The sequence below is a fragment of the Polypterus senegalus genome, unplaced genomic scaffold (genome assembly GCF_016835505.1).
Source record: "Polypterus senegalus isolate Bchr_013 unplaced genomic scaffold, ASM1683550v1 scaffold_6287, whole genome shotgun sequence".
Lineage (NCBI taxonomy): Eukaryota > Metazoa > Chordata > Cladistia > Polypteriformes > Polypteridae > Polypterus > Polypterus senegalus.
The window spans coordinates 1-5,405 of record NW_024381268.1 but is presented as its reverse complement, the minus strand read 5'-3'; the positions used below and the strand labels follow the sequence as shown (position 1 = coordinate 5,405).

At 38.4% G+C, this 5,405-nt stretch overlaps 1 pseudogene; it reads left to right on the top strand.

Annotated features, from left to right (window-relative positions):
- The first annotated feature begins 1,689 nt into the window (after window positions 1-1,689).
- LOC120520541 lies at window positions 1,690-5,268 on the top strand (annotated as a pseudogene).
- The last annotated feature ends 137 nt before the right edge of the window (window positions 5,269-5,405 follow it).

Below are 5,405 nucleotides of genomic sequence, written 5' to 3'. Positions count from 1 at the left end.
CTGTACCTGGACATTTTGACTATAAGTTTTTAGGGAGTTTGCCCATAAGGTATAGTATAGTTGCTTCCCTCATCCCATTGATGTTGCGGTTGTGTTGCACTAAATTGACATCTTGACAGTGTATGTGTGAGGGGGCCTGGCAATAATCTGGTGTCCTGTTGAAGAATCTTTTCAGCCCGGTGCTGAGTGTCCACACTGCAGGCTCTGATCTCACACAACCCTGAGTTGGATTAAGAGGGTTGGGGAACATTACTTTATGTTAGTTTATACAACATTAATACATTTAGATAACAACACTAATAAAATAAAGCCTTTATAAGAATGAAATAGCCAGAAAAATGAATAATATTTTATTGAAAATGAGCCATATAAGGAAAAAGGTCAAATAAACAGCAAGTAATAAATATTACTGGGTTCAGACACTTTTTATATAAAAACAACTGCATTGTATTTGAAAAATAATCAAAACCAAACACTTAAGCTGTCAGTAACGACTCAAGGGAAGCAGTTTTTAAGAAAAACGCTTTGAGCTAACATCATATGCTTTTATTTCTTCTGTATATTTGTGGGGGGGACTAACAATGGCTCATTGGTGGCTCAAGTAGGATATTCCAATAAAGTAAATGGGGAGAAAAGCCAACTGCTACAAATAAAATAGTTAACCCCACCACTTCCACTTAATTTCTTCTACCTAATGGCTGAAATAAAGAAAAAGCTGCCCAAACACTGGACTGTTCTGTGCTCCCGGATAATTGACATGGACATATAGGAAGTCAGCTCTTTAATTTATTAAAAAAAATATTAATTGCAGATATATAAAGGATTACGGAAAAAGAGTTAAAATGTAAAGTTACACTCATTAAAGAATATTAAACTTCTATGTATTCTTTTTCAGGGTTCAGTATGTACAGTTTGGAAATGCATGTTGTGCATAAGATAGTTAATTACTAAAGTATGTACAGGGAAAAAGAAGCTTAAGCTGCTCACCTTGCAAAGATGCCTTTAAACATCAGCGTTATAAATTTGTGACAATAACCTGACCAGAGAACTGCCTGAACCTCCCAGCTACAGGCTGTAGAGAGCGCTAGCTAAGCATGGATTTGTAAATATTATTATAGGGTCACTTGCTAAACAAAAGCCCACTCTAGTACTCTTTGGGGCTTCTAGTTTAACTAAACCCAAAATAAATTCCAGATCAGTTATGTGCTTGTGCTGGCTGGCACCTCATGCATGTGGCATGATGGCATTATCACAAAGACAAGTATATGGGATATGTGGCTCTCTGACTGTCATTGTTTAACTCTACTTTTTTCACAGACTTTGTCATGCCAGCATGTGTATTTTAACAACACATGATTCTAATATATAATTAGAGCTGGCTATCAAATCTAAAAGAGTCCTCAATATAAAGGTTAACCTCATACATCTCAAAGTGTAAGTCATATATTTGAAATTATAAATTGCTCAGTGATTGGGACTTGTGCCCCTTCACGGTTTGTGTCTGTCTTGTGTTAAATAGAGATGGGATAGGCACGACCCCAAGTGATCATAAACTGGGTGAAATAGGTTCAGAAAATGGCTGGGTGGATACATTGCTTTTATCCTGGTCTCATATATGCATATCTTAATTCCTTCTTAGCTATACTTTAATGTCCATCTTAAATCAGAAACTCCCTTATCTCTTTGCAGCACTGATTGCCAGCAGGTGGATGGCCGCTGGAAACAAATTGATGTCAGCCTGGGCCAGGTGTTTGGTGTGAACAGCAATGACAACATCTACACTCTATGGTACAATTGGGTCCAACTCCCAGGAGCTTTGAAGCATGTTACTGTTGGTCCTGCAGGCGTGTGGGGAGTCAACAAAGATAACCAAATTTACAAGATGGTGGCTGGCCAGTGGGTTAATGTTCCAGGTAGACATTTTTTCTTCTGTGGTAGAATAATCTGAGAACTGTGAAACTGTCAGGGAGATTTTTTTCAGCTTGGACTATTTCTGAACATCTCTGAGACAATACATACATACAAGCATCAAATGTGAATTTTCTCATATAATTTAGCAGAAAAAATTAATACAGAGTGAGCATCTCAAGATTCCAGTTGTAAATTTTGAGGCTTGTTCAAGAATAGTCCTCCCTGCTGGAGTTTGCATGTTCTCCCGTGTCGGCATAGGTCGCATAGGCGATTCTAAATTGGCCCTCGTGTTGCTTGGTTTGTTGTGTGTTTGTGTGTGTCCTGTGGTGGGTTGGCACCCTGCCAGGATTGGTTCCTGCCTTGTGCCCTGTGTTGACTGGGATTGGCTCCAGCAGACCCGTGACCTGTGTTGGATTCAGCGGGTTGGAAAATGGATGGATGGATGGATGGATTTCAAGGAATAGACCTTTCACTTAACGGGTTCAAAGTGGCATGAACAACTATAATTTTTGCATACTGAAATTTTGTTCTTCAGTGTGGAGTTGGAATGTCCTTCTTGTGTGTAAATTTCCTCAGGGGTTTGTGGGTTAATGTTTCTGTTCAAAAGTATATAATTAATTATCTAAGCAGTCACTTCTAATTTTTTGTGACTGTGTGCCTAAATTGGAATCTGGGACCAAATTGTTTTAAAATGATGTCTTATTATGACTTAAGCCTTATTCTGATGAGAATGAAGGTAAACTAAAATCTGTAGTTCTTACCATGTTACCCTTAATTCAAAAGAGTGTAATATAAGTAAGAATAAATACAGAGGGGAATATTAATAAAAAATACAAAATACATAGTCGACTTTGGATGGTTTTGTAAAGAGTTCAATATTTAAATCATTGTATTCGTTTCTCATTCACTACAGGCTTGCTGAAGCAGATTGATGCAGGTGGTGATGAGTTTGTCTCTGGTGCAAACATGGTTGATAGTATCTACTGCATGGGCAGGCAAGCCAAATGGCATTTAGAAATGCCCAGACTTCTCCTGCATGGGAGCAACTGCCTGGAGGCCTTACGTACTATTCATGCGGCCCCATTGGCTGTTGGGGTGTCAATTCTGCAAACCAGATCTATTTAATGAATAATGTCATACCGACTGCTTGCAAGGGCAATCAACAGTGGCAAAACATTCCAAGGCTCCTTGGCAATGATTGAAGTTGGCACAGACGGCACTGTGTATGGAGTGAACGCAGATGGAAATGTTTACCGCAGGTAGGTCTTCTTTCATTGGCACATCTTTCTGTAAACACAAAAACAATATTATAACACTTGCCACAAGGATAGCTTGACTAAAAGCTAGACATTGGTTTGAATTGCAGAAATGGCTCCTGTAACACGCTGACCAGACAACGTAGCTGCTTGTGCTCTAATGGAATCTTAGCCATAAAACCTAACATTCAAAGCTGACACTTCTTACCGATACTTTTTTAAGACTGCCATTTGTTATTTAATGATTCAGGAATATGCAGAGATGCGTACATAAAGCACTATTCAAGTCTATCCGTACATTTTTAAATCATCTTGTAACAAGGCCCTTAACCCGCAATTGCTCCGTCCTGGGTATGACGCTAATCTGTATCCATCCCTGTATGTAGGCCCTCCAACCTGCAGGGAAAAACTTGATGGTGGTGGCAAGATTGAAACTCCAGCCACCATAAAAAAACCTTACACTGTTCCACTCCATCTGAACTAGTGTGGTGCTGAGGTGTCACCCGTTGTATGGCTGCACTGGGTCCTAATCTGGATCCTGAGTTGGTTTGTCGTGTGGTGGTGCGGGAATGCTCTGTATCAGTGCGTGTTCCTAACCTTTTCCTTTTAACAATCAGCTATCACAACTTATGACAAATTGAGGTACAAACCAACCAAGGTTGAATTCTTTGATGCTACAAGGGGAAGAAATAGCTATACACACCTTAAATACCATGCAATAAAGGCAAATGTATTGAGAATTTATACTCAAATCACAAGGAGATACGTACACAGGAATATCTAAACAAGAAAATATATTACAAAAAAAACGAAATATTTATTTTTAGTCCTTCCTTTATGAAGTAAGATTGATCTCAACCAACCATCCAATGGGATTTTCTACTTCATAATAATGCTGGTTGCTTGTCCTTATTATAACGTCTGAGAACATCAAGTGAGTATAATCCAGCTGGTCAATCATCCTGAAGATTCTTCATTCTAATTAAAATCCATAACCACATTATAATCTCAAATAAAAGTCCAAACAGTTTACATTCCCATGTATTTATGAAGGTAACACATAACAGTCATGGTTACAAAGATGGAATACTTACCCTCTTCTCCCCAGTGGCTTCTTTATTAATTTTTTTTCTCTTCTTTTTTCCTCTGCCCTCCACAAGATGGTGTCATTCCTGTAACATTTTGCTTCACAATCAGTCCTTCTTGTCATTACATAAAACAAGGCAGTCTTTTCAAAATAAAAAGCTAAACAAGGAATTCAGGATTCTTCCACCAAAAAACTTGTAACTAAATAATAGTTTATTGTGGCTTTGTCACAAGCTTATTGATTCACCAGGTCAAAGGCGGCCACAGCCTATACTATCAGCAGTGGGAGAACAACAGAGCACCTCCCTGGATAGTCAGTTGACTTCCAGGCACAAACACGCACACACATCCCTACACAAGTCAGCCAAGAAACATGAACATCTTTGATATGTCTGAAGAAAATTGATTATTTTAAGAAAACTTATAAAGGAACATGCAAGATAAACACATACTGTGACCGAGTCAGGATTTAAACCCTGTGTAGCTGCAGCACTGGTCACAGCACTGCCCATTTCCAAAATCAAAGTGCTATGTAAAATAATGAATAATGACTTTTGTCAGTTCTGGTCCAAGTCTGCATGGAATCTGATAACATTTGTGCTTTTTTCACAGGGATGGAATAACTGATAGCAATCCTGCTGGTACTGATTGGACACAAATTAACGTATGTGGGAAAATCAAGCATGTGTCCTACGACCTTGGGAAGTTATGGGTCATCAAGGATGATGACAGCATCTGGACCTGTAGCTAACCTCCTCTAGGATGAGTCCACTTGCAAGCATGAGCCAGTTCCAGTGATAATTCATTTGAAGTCACAGAGCTTAACTTCTTAATCTACTTTCCAAAACCAAAAATATTGTCCTTGTTCATTAAAACATCATAATGTGTCTTTATAGATTTACAGTTTTGTTCATGTTAAGATAACCATAATGAGCTTCAGAGAAAACAGAACCTGTTACAACATCTCTGTCACTTTCTTACTATCTGTGGTGCAACAGAGCAAATACCCTACTGTTAAGAGTTGTGAATGGAAAATGAACCTTAAATTCAAATACCAGAAACTTCAATACCTTTAAAGTAACTTAACATAACATTTCTAACTGTCTTTTATTCTAGTGATATTTATTCAGCATGCATGTCTCAATACTGCTT